This window comes from Peromyscus eremicus, chromosome 2, assembly GCF_949786415.1.
Source record: "Peromyscus eremicus chromosome 2, PerEre_H2_v1, whole genome shotgun sequence".
Lineage (NCBI taxonomy): Eukaryota > Metazoa > Chordata > Mammalia > Rodentia > Cricetidae > Peromyscus > Peromyscus eremicus.
The window spans coordinates 123205795-123222537 of NC_081417.1; the positions used below are offsets into that span (position 1 = coordinate 123205795).

Below are 16743 nucleotides of genomic sequence, written 5' to 3' on the forward strand. Positions count from 1 at the left end.
ATTAAAAATAAATAAATAAATAGATAAATAGATAGATAGATAGATAGATAGACAGACAGACAGACAGACAGATAGATAGATAAAAGTTTCCTGCTGAAATTTTTATTGCCAAACAACTGTTTTCCCTCCAAATGGAGTGTATCTGTATCCCAGACATTCCTCAGTGCTTAAAAACAGTGGATCTGGGCTGGAGAGATGGCTCAGAGGTTAGGAGCACTGGCTGCTCTTCCAGAGGTCCTGAGTTCAATTCCCAGCAACCACATGGTAGCTCACAACCATCTATAATGAGATCTGGTGCCCTCTTCTGGCCTGTAGGGATACGTGTAGGCAGAACACTGTGTAATAAATAAATTAAAAAAAAAAAAAAAAAAACCAGTGGATCTATTAGTGCAATATACTGAACTTTATGGTTAAAGACAAAACTTCCTCAAATGTGACTTCCTTTCTCTGAAAGAATATCACAATATCCATGAAGTTAGAGTAGTCTACCTTACATGTCTCTATAACTTCTTAGAGATGTTGATTTTTAATTTTCTTGAAGATTTATTCTACCTTTAAATATGTATGTATGTATGTGTGTATATGCACATGAGAGCTAGCATCACTGAAGCCAGAAGAAGGTAGATTCCCTGGTGCTGGAGTTTCAGGTGGTTGAACTTGGGTCCTCTGGGAAAGGCAGCAAGCACTCTTAACTGCTGAACTATCTCTCCAGACCTGTGAAATTTCTTAGGGACCTAATTTAGCCTTGTACAAGATTGACAGGTAGAACTAATAAAAAAACAAAGAACATTATAATCGTGGTATTTTCAGAACAGGTAAGATTTTTAGAGATTATTTAGTAAATACCATATTTAAATAAAAAGATAAAGTAGGTGCCAGAAGAAATTTCCTGACATTATAGATGTTACATTTTCTAATATGAAAATTATGTGTTTAGAAAGAAAAGGTGCAAAAACTCCAGTTCTGGAGACCAAAGAGAATACAGAATGATGACCACTGGTCAAGGGCTCTGCTGTCTTCAGGAAACTGATGCCAGTGGTGTAGATCAGTGGCAGGGCAGTTTGCCTTGCACTCATAAGGCCCTAGGTTTGACTACCTACAGTGCGCACGACACACACACACATACACGGAGGGAGGGAGGGAGGGAGGGAGGGAAGCTTGTACGTGCTCTTATACACTAAATAAGAAACGGACTTGTATCTGCCAAGTAAAGGACTAAATAAAACACCAGGAACAATGAGGTAAACTAGTCAAAGGAATGATGCAAAGGCTACTGGCTAATTGAAGATCTTTTTTTGTTTGTTTGTTTTTCAAGACAGGGTTTCTCTGAGCAGCCCTGGCTGTCCTGGAACTTGCTCTGCATATCAAGGCTGGCCTTGAACTCACAGAAATTGGCCTGTCTCTGCCTCCCAGGTGCTGGGATTAAAGGCATGAGCCACCACACTGGGCTTGAAGATTTTTGGTTTAGTATATTTTAATGCATGAGGCAAGCACAGTTATGTAATGGTTAATTTTATGTGTTTGTAATGGCTATTTGACTGGGATACATGATGCTCAGACTACTACTTCTGGGTATGTCTGAGGGTATTTTAGGACAAGATTAACATTTGAGTTGGTAGATTAAGTAAAGCAGACCACCCTCTCACATAACTAGGTCTCCTCTAAGCCACTGAGGACCTGAAGGTGGAGAAATTAAATAGTGAAGGACAGGAGGATTCTTTGTGTGTGTCTAACTTGCCTTGCTGTCTTCTCCTGCCCTTGAGCTGGGACTTTCACAATTATGATCCAGTTCCAGAACTATATTACTACCAGCTTTCCTGTGTTTCCAGACTGCAGACATCACACAGCAGAGCTTCTAAGTTTCTAGAATCATATAAAATTCCTTATTTATGTATACATACATATCTTTTTTTTTTTTTTTTTTTTTGAAATTGGGTCTTACTACATAGCCCAGGCTGGCATCAAACTTAGTATGTGGCCCAGGGTAGTCTTGAATTCACAATCCCTTATCCCTTAATGATGGGGATACATTTGGAGAAGTGTGTTCCTAGATGATTTTATTGTGTGAACACCATAGAGTTCTTAAACTAGTATGGCTTGGCTTACTTGTATGATATTTTGTTTGTGTTCTGACAAATAAAGCTTGCCTGGAGATCAGAGGGCAGAGCTAGCCACTAGTTAACCATAGAGGCCAGGCCATGGTGGCACACACCTTTAATCCCAGCACTTGGGAGGAGGAAGCAGGAAGATCAGGAGTTCAAGGCCACCCTGGGCTACATGAGATTGAAGCAGTCTAAAAGAGAAACACAGCCATGCAGTGGCAGTGCACACCTTTAATCCTAGCACTAGGAAAGTGGAGACAGGAACATAAGGCAGGTGGAGACAGGATCTCACGCCCATTCGGTCTGAGGATTTGTAGAGGTAAGAAGCAACTGACAGCTGCTCCCAGTTCTCTAATCTTTCAGGTTCTTACCCCAATATTTGACTCTCAATTTTTTTTATTGATAAAGACTAATTAGGGTCACGCTTCATTGACTCATATTTACCTGGCTCAACTCTCTCAACTCAATCTGAGTTGTTTCTTATTTTCCACTATCTGTAGTACAAAATCAATTTATGCTTACATTCTGTATTTCTCTACTAGTGGCAATACTTACCAAATGAGTTAACACTGTTCATATATGGCTCTCTCTCTCCCACTGGACAGTAAACAAGCCCTGTGCAAACAAGTCCTGTGCTGGACAGTAGTGGCATGTACCTTTAATCCCAGAACTTGGGAAGCAGAAGCAGGGAGATCTCTGTAAATTAGAGGCCAGTTTGGCCTACATTGTGAGTTCTAGGCCAGCCAGAGCTACATAGTGAGACCCCGTCTCACAAAAAAAAAAAAAAAAAACCCAAGTAAACAAAAAAAGAGCAAGCCCTATGATGTCTTCACTCTTTGTAATCCAGAGTATGACACACAGTACTTAGCAAATGTCTTATGAATAATCAAATTCAGTAAAATTAAAGACTCTCTCTCTCTCTCTCTCTCTCTGTATATATATGTGTGTGTATATATATATATATATATATATATATATATATATATATATATAGGCTTTTAAAATCAGGACAGGGGAAGAGATGTTTCCTATTAGAAACCAACAGTTTTCTTGATTTCATTTGCAGCTAAGAGGACTATTTATTTTTAAAAAGGTCCCACCATGTAGCTCTGGATACTTAGAACTCACAGAGATTCCCCTGCCTCTGCTCCTCAGGTACAAGAATTAAAGGCATGCACTACCACATCTAGCTAAGAAGACAAATTTGAAGGCCTCGTTTTTGAATAAAAACATACACACAAATAGGGAATCTCTTGACAGCTGATGTTTAGGTGACTTAAAAATTTTAAAAGCCTCTATAGTCTTAATTTTTCTTAATTTATATAAAAATGGAAAGGGGAATTGAGGTTACTTGAATTTCAATTGATAAAATTTCAAGCTACTTATATTTTTACTTTGAAACCTGAAAAGCAATGGGAATAGGACAGGCAAGAGTTTTTAAAAGATTATCTCTCCCTGGGACGTATAAAGAAAGACTAAAATTTCAAATGCAATATGGGAGAGACTTAAAGAATCATTTAAAATTAAGAACCAAAATTAATTTTATAAACAAACCTAGACAGGAAGATGACAGGAATAAAGATGATGTTCAATATATAACTGAACGTCTGATGTGGAGACGTTTATAACAGAAGAGAACTTCCAAAACTCTGGCTGGCCAGGCAGGTGGTGGTAGTGCATGCCTCTAATTAGAGGCAGGCAGAGCTCTGTGAGTTTGAGGCCAGCCTGGTCTACAGAGCTAGTTTCAGGACACCCACAGCTACACAAGAGACCCTGTAACAAAACAAAACAAAACAAACAAACACGAACAAAAAACTCCATCAAAATCCAGGCTATAAATTTGAAAACAATAGAAAATGAGGAGAATAAAACAGAAAATATTCTTAGTTCAGTATGTTTCCTGTCTTGGTTTTGATGAACAAAATTCATATAGAACAAACTTAGTATCTTCCCAGTAGCTAAACTTCTAATATTCCATCAGGAAGTCTGACAAGGCGTTCAAACACTGGCCAAGTCTTCTTTCTTACAACCTTACCCCAGTCTGGGAGATCAGGTAGGTGTGGCAAATCAAACTTCCCAAATGCTGCTACAGAATCAAGCCAGTCCACACAACCTTCTCTTCTCTCTCCTGCTTTTTCCCCCACCCCCTCCCGTGTGTTGTGTGTGTGTGTGTGTGTGTGTGTGTTTTCAATCAGTGCTGCTATGTTGCCTAAGCTGGTCTAGAACTTGTTATGTAGCCCATCATTGGCCACGAAGCTTGTCTCTCAATTACAGGTGTGTGACCATGAGATTTTTTGTCTGTTTTTTTTTGTTTTGTTTTTCAAGACAGGGTTTCTCAGTGTGGTTTTGGTGCCTGTCCTGGATCTCCCTCTGTAGACCAGGCTGGTCTCAAACTCACAGAGATCCACCTGGCTCTGCCTGCAAGTGCTGGGATTAAAGTCGTATACCACCACCGCCGCCTGACCCATATGATTCTTAATGTGACTGCGGCAGTCTTCCAAGAGATCTGAAATCTGTCTCCTTCCTCTACACCTGGGTAGACCTTTGTGACTACCTCAACTAATAGAGCTTAATGTAGGGAAACTATGTAACTTTCAAGGCCAAGCCCTCAAAGGTGAGACAGCTTCTGCTTGGTCTCTTGGGGACACTCTTATAATACAGTTATCATGTCAGAGAAACCACAAGAGATGACCACACTTAGCTGATCTGGCCCATGAGACTTCACACATCTTAATGGCAAGGCTAAAGATGACTCTAGCTACAACTTCATGAAGGACCATGAAGGTTCTTAAGAACCACTTGGCTGAACCCAATCAATTGCTAGAAACATAAGAGATAATAATGAGCCGGGCAGTGGTGGCACACACCTTTAATCCCAGCACTTGGGAGGCAGAGGCCAGCCTGGTCTCCAAAGTGAGTTCCAGGAAAGGAGGAAAGGCGCAAAGCTACACAGAGAAACAGTCTCGAAAAACCAAAAAAAAAAAAAAAAAAAAAAAAGGAGATAATAATGAAATCGCTACTTTTAGTTCTGGTGTAATTCATTATATAGGAATAGATTAATAGAATTTCAGGTTAATATTCTGATACTCTTCAAACATAAACATTTCAAAGTAGAAGCCTCAAGAGAGACAGGCATTAATGAAGTCTAAGTGACTGCAGTCTTTCCTTTATTAAACTATTTTGCTCTAACTCCCAATTTGTGTGACTCAATAAAACAAACCTGGAAAAAGCAAGGTATGGCAGCTCGTGCTACAGCTCCAGCACTCCGGAAGATTGTCACAAGTCTGAGGTCAGCCTAGGCTTCCTAGTGCCAGTCCAGCCTGAGATACAACGTGATCCCTCATCTCAGTCATTACAGTAACAAGCAGCAGCTTGGGCCTCCAAAAGTCCAGTTTGGTAGGAAAAGTAACATTATTCAAGCATGCAAAAGCCAAATCGGAGAAGAGGAAAACAAAAACAGAAAAACCTCTGGGAAACACTTTTTAAAGTCTCATTTACCTTTCAGTGTTTTCTTTTTCCAGGCGCTGTTTTACTATTTTTTACAGACTAACACTTAGAACTTGCCTAGCTAACTTGGAGCTCCTAAATGGTGTGTGCCCATCACTGTGCCTCACCAACCCAGGAACTTGAACCCATTCCAGCTGTTCCTCTTCCTCTCCGCTCTTCCCAACTCCCAGTCTTGTCAGTCATTTTGAAGTCTTTCCAATCCAGTCACTTTACTCCATTTCCCTTTCATTTGTCTGGAAATGCAAGATTCAAACTCGTTTCCTTGCATTCTATTTGGTATCTTTCTAGATTATTCCCTACACATATCAAATTTTATCATTTTCAATTTTTTAAAAAAATGTGTTACCCTATTATTTGTGTGGTGGGAGATGTGCCCCAGAGGACAGCTTGCAGGAATAAGTTCTCTCCTTCCACCATATGGGTTCTAGGGATCAAACTCAGGTTGTCAGACGTGGCAGCAAGCTCCTTTACCAGCTGAGCCATCTCACAGGCCCTTCGTTTTCATTCTTAACAACATTCAACAGCCTCCTCTAGCCTATAAAACAGGCCATACTTCCATAGTTGGCAGTACTCTTTGATTGGGCACCTTTTCTCTAGTCTCAAATTCTTAGTCTATGAGCTAGTCATCTTGATCAGTGTGAACAATCAGTTGTCTATCTTGTCTATCTCCAATCCCCAGAACAGAGCTTTCTATCAATATATGCTACATGGATAGGCCTTGAAAATATTATGCTAAATCTAGCCTGTGTGTGTGTGTGTGTGTGTGTGTGTGTGTGTGTGTGTGTGTGTGTGTAGCCATGGATGACCTTGAACTCCTCATCTTCCTGGCTCCACCTCCTAAGTGCTGGGATTACAGGAATGCACTATCACATATGATTTATACAGTGCTAGGAATCAAACCAACTGGTGCATGCCTTTAATCCCAGCAACTGGAGAGCTGAGACAAAAGGATCATGAGTTTGAGTCTAGTACTGACCAGAGAGCAAGACACTACCTCAAAAAATTATAATAATAAAAGAAAACATTGTACATGGGAAAATATCCAGTAACAAGTGTATGTTTGGTTACATCAATGTGAAAAGTCCATGTGGGCAAATGCACAAAAACAAAAAGTAGGACACGTTTGCCAGGTGCTGGGGAGAGGGGATGCCCTGGCTGTTCTGGAACTCGCTCTGAAGAACATGCTGGCCCCAAACCCAGAGATCCACCTGCCTGCCTCCTGAGTGCTAGAACTAAAGGTGTGTGCCACCACTGCCTGGCCAGGAAAGTAATTATTATTAGCTACAGAGTTCCTTTCTGGGGTGATGAAAGTGTTCTGGGATTAATTTAGACAATATGATGGTTGAATAACACTGAATATATTGAAAATATAAAGTATACACAGAATGTACCTTTAAAAGGAGTTAATTTTATGTTGTGTAAATTATATCTAAGTAACCAATCATATTTTTTAACAACAATTCACATTACCATTTAGGCCTAGGTCTGGGATAGGTGCCTATCTTTTTTCCTGTGATTTTACAATGATTACAACATTTATCAACCTGGTCATGATTTCTACTTAACCAATTGTCTTCCTTTCCAGATTCCTAACGTTTTCCAGGATAGGAATTGCCCTTCTCGTTTTATGATTGTGGCAGATGATACCATTTATGGCGTAGAATATAGACTCACTACCTATCTGTGAAACAAACTGAAAGATTTACTTTCAAAGCACTTTCATCTAGGAAATTTCTGACACAAAAGATCTCAAGAGTTGTACAATGACTACTAAAATTTCAATGCACTTACAATCCAAAGCCAAGTGAGTGCCAACGTAAAGTAACGGTTTGCACATTGAAGCTTGCATCATATTTAAGCAAGGTATTGCACCTTCTACCTACAATCACTCATCTCTGAAAAATTTGTATTAGTTTGACTACTTTGAAAAATCAGAAAGTATGATTCAAGCATATGAATACAGTAATCTATATCTGGTAAGAGCAGGACTGGAATTTTTAACCAATCATCACTAACATGTCGTATATAAGCTGGATGATTAAGCTCTGCTGTGAAAACCTGGCCAATTCAGGCTTTAATCATGCTCTAGTATTTTACAGTTGGAGTTACTTCACCAAATCACTGAACTTCGAGCTTCAGTTTCTTTGTACTATGGAAACTAGAGTTTGTAGTATATTCTTAACAATGAAGAACTTTACTTGGCAAAAGGAACTTTAAATGAAATGCCTTGCAAAGACTTTATACATGATGCTCAATAGGTGGTAGCTATTATTTAGCAAATTACTATTTAGCAAAAAGTAATTTATGGAGGGCGGGAGGGAGGAGGACAGGGGAATCTGTAGCTGATATGTAAAATTAAAATAAGTTATAAAATAAAAAAGGAAAAAAGTAATTTATGTGAAATATTTAAAACAGAAAGAGTATGATTTGAACCATGAAACCAACCAATAGATTGGTTGTTCATACAATCAATAATCCATTAGAATCCTTAGTCTTAAATTCAAGCCAGAACAATAAAATAGAAAAAACAAAAAGGTAACCTTATTATTCAATTTTCTGAAAAGGCTGAATTTAAATGACACCTTTTTGGATATCAACACTTTCAATCACAGTACCAGGGAAAAACTGAGATCTCTGAGAAGAGCTTCATCCTGTAGATCAAGATCAAAATACATGGAGTAGAATCTGGAAAGCTGACATTGTTGCTGCCCACAGTCTCACAGGGCTTCAATTTCTAGGCTATCAATCTGGCACCATTCACAACCATCAGATCCTCAGTCAAGAGCCACAAAGAACAAGGCGATTGCTTTCAACTAGCACACACTAAGCAAAGACAGAACAGCCTAACAAACATTGGAAAATGTGGTTTATAACAGGTGTATCAAATATATACAGACATCAAAATCCCTAGTTTAGCCACTGATCTGAGATTAGTATTAAAGAAAAAGTATGTCTGATTCTCATGTCTGGATTAATACAACCCTAGGCCATTTAAATAAATTAACATACATATAACACAGAGTCAGAAATCACTGAGACATATAACATCCTTGGGATGGTTAATTTTATATGGAAATTTGGCTAAGCCAATGGATGCCTATGCATCTGATTAAAGACTGTTTCTTGTTGTGTCTATGAGAATGCTTTCAAAAAATTAGCATTTCCATTGGGCTGAAATAAACCACCTTGCCCTCCACACAATATATATACACACACGTACATCATGAGATTTTTAGTAAGCCCTTGGCTCACAAATTATGAAGTTCTATGTCCACAATCTGCTGACAGACCTACCCTCTTTACTGGCTCTGTTTCTCTAGAGAATCCTAGCACAAAGTTGTACACAGATTAATTGTTCATAACTGAACAATAATTATCAGCAAGCGCATTAGCTCAATTCCATACCTTGAATTTTTAGATAGCATCCTATCTAAATTGCCTATCTCTGCCCCATACGTACATTCTCCCCACACCCCGCTGATCCACACAAGGTCTTGCACATGCTAAGCAACTATTCCAGTCTATACATTTTTATTCTAAGATAAACGTCATGTTCAAATAAAGTCTATTCATCTAACCTATTAGCATGGTGTGAGCTCCTGATCTAACACGAATTATAGAGATTCTCCATTAACTCTCTACCCTAATGTGGAAGATACAGGTAGAATTGGCAACTCTGATATCTATGAGATAGCAGTATCCTTATACAAATTCCACGCCCCCCCTTTCTCATTAGTTCCAGTAGATTGCCTTAAATTCCAAAAAGTCTTAAGTATTTTAATAATATAATTAAAACGGAACATCAAAACCATAATTTCAACTTTAACAGTACACTTAAAAATTTAAGATCTGGGCCAGGCGGTGGTGGCGCACGCCTTTAATCCCAGCACTCGGGAGGCAGAGGCAGGCGGATCTCTGTGAGTTCGAGGCCAACCTGGGCTACCAAGTGAGTTCCAGGAAAGGCGCAAAGCTACACAGAGAAACCCTGTCTCAAAAAAACCAAAAAAAAAAAAAAAAAAAATTTAAGATCTGTCACTGACTCTGATGTTCTATGACCTTAAGAAGATAGTGAGGCCAGGCGGTAGCGGCACACTACCCACTTGGGAGGCAGAGCCAGGCAAATCTTTGTGAGTTCGAGGCCAGCCTGGTCTACAGAGCGAGATCCAGGAAAGGCGCAAAGCTACACAGAGAAACCCTGTCTTGAAAAACCAAAAAAAAAAAAAAAAAGCAGCTAAACATCATATAAGAAGCTGGACCTACAGCAGTCCTAACAGCAGATTAGAATGCTAATCAGACTGAAAATTCAACAACTTTTCTTAGATCCATAAAAGAAGTGAGATCACAAGCAAAATGACTGCTCCCAAATGGAGAAAGTCAGGTGAATATAGAAAATCACAAATTACAAGAGCATAAACTCATAAGCAGAAAACTTTGCAAGAGGTAACTACTGGGGCAGGAAAATCTGGGCTGTAATTGATGAATTGCTAGAGGCTTAGTGTGGATATCTCTGAAGAGTCAAAACCTCCGCGTCAAAGGAGAGCGCCACACTCTAAGAGCTCAAACTGTAACAGTTACAGTCAGTATCATAGAAAAGTCCCATAGTGCTTCTGGCAGGGAAGGGATGAAAGAACTATTTTGAAACAAGCCAGTTCTTAACAAGGTCTGTCCCTGGGAGAAATTCTTTTACTAAAACACAGCCTGCCAGAGTTATATCAGAGCCTAACTGCCCTGAGAAATAGCAAATACCATTTTACCCATTTTGTCGCCTGGAAACAGGAAAAAATATTAACTAGTGCTTGTGAGGTTAACAGGTCAGAGGAATAGGCATGTTCAAAGACTGTGACTTAATCACAGGACTACAGAATGTTTCCCTTTCCTACCCCAACTTCATCGTATTACTAAAGGTCTATTTTTAGTTGTTTCTTTACCTAGTACACCATGTCCTGCTACCAAGAAAAGATTGCAAGGCATACTGAAAGGTAAAAACAAAACCAAACACAATTTAAAGACATAGAGCAAGCACAGAAACCAGATTAAATGTGACAGAAATACCAGAATTTTCAAACCAGAAATATAAAACAACTATGATTAATATAAGACCTATAATGGGCAAAACAAAGTGTAAGAGCAGACAGGCCAGGCAAGAAAAGAGAGGGAAATTCAGAAAACCGTGCTAGAAGGGTGGCTTAGTCAGTCAAGTGCTCGTCATTCAAGTATGAGGACCTGAGTTCAATTCCCAAAAGCCACGTGGAAAAGCCAGTGCTTGGAAGGCAGAGACAGGCAGATGAAGCTCGCCAGCGAGTCAGACTAGCCTACTTTGTGGATTCCAGACCAGTGAGACACACTCCCTCAAAAGACAAGGTGGGGGTTAGAGAGATGGCTCAGCAATTAAGGACACTGGCTGCCTTTCCAGAGGTCCTGAATTCAATTCCCACCACTCACATGGCAGCTCACAACTGTCTATTACTGGACCCAATGCCCTCTTTCTGGTATGCAGACATACATTCAGACAAAGCATCCATATACATATAATATATAAATAAATCTTAAAACAAACAAACAAAAACCAAACAGGGCTTGTGGTGCACGCCTTTAATCCCAGAACTTGGGAGGCAGAGGCAGGTGGATCTCTGTGAGTTCGAGGCCAGCCTGGTCTACAGAGTGGGTTCCAGGACGGCCAGGGCTACATAGTGAGATGCTGTCTCAAAAACAAACAAACAAGGTGGCTGGCACCTGAGGAGTGACACTCAAAGGTTGACCTCTGGCTTCCATATGCATATATATATGTGTGCACCCACATGCATGTGCACAGGCATGTATGGATACGGACACCCAGCCCAAAAGAACCCCCTGAAACTGAAGAACCAAAAGGCCACACTCAGTGGGGACCCGTATTAGTTTACCACCCAGCCCTCATCAGAGCAGCCTTCTCTTTCAGTAGATGGTGATTAGCACAGAGACACACAACTGGACAACGTGCAGAGAGCAAAAGACTTTGGAACACTCAGTCCTAGAGGGGACATTCTTATCACCCCTCCCCCAAGGCCCAGGAATCTACCCAGAAGAGGACTTGGAAAGAATGTGAGCCAGGGGTGGTGGATGACCCCAAGGAAACAGTGTTCTCCAGACACACCAGGGACGATGCACATGAGCTCAAAGACTGCGACAGCACGCACAAGGCCTGCACGAGTTCAACCCAGACAAAATCCCAGCACACAGAAGAGGAAGTGGGCACCAAGTCCTCCTCCTAACCAAGACGCTATCTGCAACTGATACCTGCTGGAAGAGGGGAAGTCGGTGTTCTTCAATGAAGTGACACTGGTCACATACCACACTTTTTTTTGTGTGTGTGTGGGGGGGGACGACTGTTTTTGGTTTGTTTGTTTTTTAAGAGAGAGAAAGAACAAAGCTGGGTTGGTAGGGAGGTGGGGAGAATCACGGTAGAGTTGGTGAAGGGGAAAGAATATAATCAAAATATATGAAAAATGTTAAAAGTAAAATAAAGTAAAAAAAACAAAGGAAATGGTAGAAATCACAGATACTGTATCAGAAATGAAACTGTCTTTGATGGACATATTAAGAGAAGACATGGCTGAGCGAAGACTCTCCTAAACAAGAATTTCTTAGCAGAAACCTGAAAAAAAAAAACACAAAAGAATTAAAACACTAGAAGTAATTACTAAAAAGGAGAGTATTTGGTTTATAATGACAGACTTCCTTCTAATTAATGTCAGATATTAAGTCCACAAGTCCAGGAAGTTCAGAGAACACCAAGCCAGATAAATGAGGAGCAATATGCAGCAGCAGTGTGTGTATGAAGGTGTGTGTGTGAGAGACTGTGTATGTGTGTGACTGTGTGTGACTTTGTGTGTGACTTTGTGTGTGACTGTGTGTGTGACTGTGTGTGTGACTGTGTGTGTGATTGTGTGTGTGATTGTGTGTGTGATTGTGTGTGTGACTATGTGTGTAACTGTGTGTGATTGTGTGTGTGACTGTGTGTGTGATTGTGTGTGTGATTGTGTGTGTGACTGTGTGATTGTGTGTGTGATTGTCAGTGTGTGACTGTGTTATACATACCATATTCAAACTACAGAAATTCAAAGATAAAGAACAAATGCAGGCCAGGCATGGTACTGCTGAGAGGCAGAGGTGTAAGGATCAGGAGTTTAAGGCAAATCTGAAGTACACCGTAAGTTTGAGACAGCCTGGGCTTCAAGACTCTGAAAACAAACAAACAAAGACCAGGTGAGAAGGCTCAGCAGGTGAGAACACTGAATCCTTGGAGCCCATAACTGAAGCAGGAAACCAACCTCTGAGAATTGTCCAGTCCTCCACATGTGCATCACGCGTGTGTGCATGCCCTGAACTCACATACATCGTAGGCACACATACAAACAGTAATAAATAAAGTTTAAAAACAAAAAAGAAAAAATACAAAAAGAAGCCACAGAGAAGGGGAGGAAACATCTTACAGAAAGCCAAGGTAAGTATTATATCCGACTTTTCCTGAAAAATCATACAAATGAGAAAGAGAGAATTTTTAGAGTGCTGATTGTAAGACTTAACCAACATAGAAATCTGTACCCTCCAAGTTTATCCATTATAAGTGATGGAAATAACATTAATAATCAAATTTGGTTGTATAAATGCACCAATCCAAAGTCAGCAGTTGGGTCAGGGATGACTCAGTGGGTAGAGGCACGTGCACACAGATCTGACAACCTGAATTCAAGCCCCTGGATTGTGAGAGAACTGAATCCTGAGAGCTGTCCTCTGACCTCTGAAGTACATAGTAAGTTTGAGATCATGTGTGCCAGAGCATGCACAAATACTTGTATACAAAACACAATTACATTTTTAAAAGGTTTCCAGGCCAGGCTTGATGGCACACACTTTTATTCCCAGCACTCAGGAGGCAGAGGCAGGCGGATTTCTGTGAGTTCAAGGCCAGCCTGGCTAGGGCTACACAGAGAAACCCTGTCTTGAAAAAATCAAAATAAATAAAAAAAAAAAATAAAAAATAAAAGGTCTTCAGCCAGGCTAATTAAGAAGGAAAAGAAGATACGAATTTCTAATACCAGAAATGAAAGGGACACCACTATAGATCCTATAGAAAATAAAAACATAAAAAATGAATACTATTAACAACCCTATGTCCACAAACTTGATAACCTAAACGAAAAGGGTCACATGTCAGTGTTCTATAGCAAAGTATCTGAGATAATCAATTTATAAGGAAGAAAGATTTACTAAGATACTTCAGCACAGTTGCTTGACCCCATCCCTTCAACACTGTGGTGATGCAGGCTACCATGGTAGGGGCAAGCTGGTGAAAAAAGCTGCCCATTTCTGGGCCGAAAAGCAAAGAGATAGAAGGGGCTGGGGCAGCAGTATACCCTCCAAGGGCATACCCTCAATGACCTAAACCCCTTTATTAGGCTACAGCTGCTAATGCTTCTATCACTTCCCATTAGCTCCCATCAGCTAGGAACCACGTTTTCAAACATTAAATTTTAAGAAAATTTAAGTCCAAAACATAATAGGTCAATTCTTTGAAAGTCAGAATCTGCCAAACTCACACAAGAATAGATAATCTGAAAAAGCCTTTATCTAGAAAAGACCTTAGATCAATAGTTAATAGTCTTTCAAAACAGAAAACACCAGATTCACTAGCAAATTCTACTAAACATTTAGGGATGAAATTATACTGATTTGCTCCAATGTTTTTTTCCAAAAGTAAATACAACAAGAATATTTTCTAATTCATTCTATGAGGTCAACTAGTATTACCCTAACCCAAAAACTAAAGACATTATAAGGGAAGAAAACTAGTTCAGTGTCTCTCATCAACATAAATGGAAAAAAGCTGGGCAAAAATATTTACAAAACAAATCTAACATGGTATAATAATTATACACAATAACCAAGAGAAATTTATCACTAGTATGGAAAACTGGTTCAGTGAATTTAAAAACTGATCCATGTAATACATCATATCAGCAGGCTAAAGAAGAAAAATCACAGTCATACCAATGGATATAGGAAAATCTTTTTTCAAAATCCAACAGCCATTGATGATAAAAATTCAGAAAACTGCCAGGCATGGGGCACATGCCTTTAATTCCAACACTCAGGAGGCAGATCTCTGTGAGTCTCAGGCCAGCCTGGTCTATAAAGCAAGAACCAGGACAGCCAGGACTATTACACAAAGAAACCCTGTCTCGAAAAACAAAAAACAAAACAAAACAAACCAGAAAACTAGGAAAGGAATAGAAGGAAGGAAAGAAAGGATTGCCCTCAATTTGATAAACAATATCTACAAAAATAAAAACAACATCACACTTAACTGATGATGGAAATTCAAAACTGTACTACTAACACCAGGAACAAGATAACAATATTTCATCATATGGAAAGTTCTAGCTAATGTAATATAAGAGGAAAAGAAAATAAAAGGTATAAAGATTGAAAAGAAGGAATAGTGTCTTTGTTCACATACATCATGATCTAGGTAAAAGCCCAAAGGATCAGAAATATTCCAGAAACTAAGTAATTATAACAAGGTAAGTTACAAGGTAATTGCACAAAAATTGCTTTCTATATACTAAAAAGAAACAAGCAGAATTTAAATTCAAAACACATTATCATTTATAAAAGCATTAAAAGAAAACTACAAAACTCCAAGAAACAAAATAAAAGAACTAAATAAGCTGGGCGGTGGTGGCGCACGCCTTTAATCCCAGCACTCGGGAGGCAGAGGCAGGCGGATCTCTGTGAGTTCGAGGCCAGCCTGGGCTACCAAGTGAGTTCCAGGAAAGGCGCAAAGCTACACAGAGAAAGCCTGTCTCGAAAAAAACAAAAAAACAAAACAAAACAAAAAAAACATTAAAAAAATTTTTAAGTGAGCTCCAGGGCTCCTTCTATCTCTGTTCTTCAATGGAAAGTGAGTCAAAAGCTTAAAAGTGATTTTGAATTTACAAATTCTTTCCCTCTCAGTAACTGGTAGAAGGTCCAGCACATTATACTCTGGATGGACAGCTATGTTGGAACAAACACAGAAATCTCCTTGCTAGGCTGCAGAGTTTTTAATGGACTCAATCGCCATTTCTGAATATGCATGGAAGCAGCTAAAGAAATCAATGTAAAATACACAACCCCTTCTGCATAAAAAGATTACACTCTGACTTGCAGCTCAAGGTAGCTCTGTAGAGTCTGGTGGTGTTTAGGTCTCATTAAACAAATTCATCTTCCTTTCAAGTCTTTATTTTAAAAACTGAAAAGAGGGGGAAAAAAAGGCAAAAACCAAACCAACCAAACAAATAAAACCTGCCCTGAACAATTACAGGGCACTCAGCCCATCTGGGTGCTTCTGAGGCTGTGTCCATTAAATCTACTCATGTTTTATTCTCTGGTCTCTCTCCAAGGTGTTTCTTCTCACTACATTATTTAAGGATGAGTTCACTTCAGCACACTAGACACAGCTTTTGGGTCTCCTGACCTTTTGTTTCTCTTTTTAAATGCCTGTGGGGCTAAGTGCTATTAGACTGGTTACTTTCCAGGGTATCATTCTTAGTGATCTAGGCTTGTAGTTTCATGTGAAACAATGAGGCAATGTGGTGAAATGGAAAAAATGCAGGATCTCTGGGGCCAGGTGACCTGAGTTTGTGTACTGGTTCAGCCATCAGCTAACTATTCGATTGTAAAGTTCCAAAAAATCTCAGTTTTCTTTTTTTCAAATGTGGATATCAATTATATATAACCCACCTGGGTCATAACACTGCATGAGGATTATAAAATTAGATGACAATGTAGAAACACTTTATAAAATATTCTACAAAGATGCATCACCACTATATGAAATATGGTTCAAAAACTGTATCAATGAAAGGACAATTCACTTCATGATGACAAGAAGATCCAGTCTGTCTGATGGGACCATGGCTACTTCTCCAAAGCTTGGCATAGCCTTTCTTTTAAATTTTTTATGTGATAGGTGTTTTGTCTGAATGTATTTCTGTGTGCCACATGCATGCCTGGGCCCACAGACCAAACAGGGTGTTAGATCCCCTAGAATTAGTTACAGTTGTGAGGTGCCATGTAGGTGCTGCTCTTAAACACTGAGCCATCTCTCCAG

At 39.5% G+C, this 16743-nt stretch overlaps 1 protein-coding gene across 1 annotated transcript in view; it reads right to left on the reverse strand.

Moving 5' to 3' along the window:
- Positions 1 to 16743, reverse strand: part of Zfyve9 (zinc finger FYVE-type containing 9) — a 151414-nt gene that overhangs the window by 99835 nt on the left and 34836 nt on the right.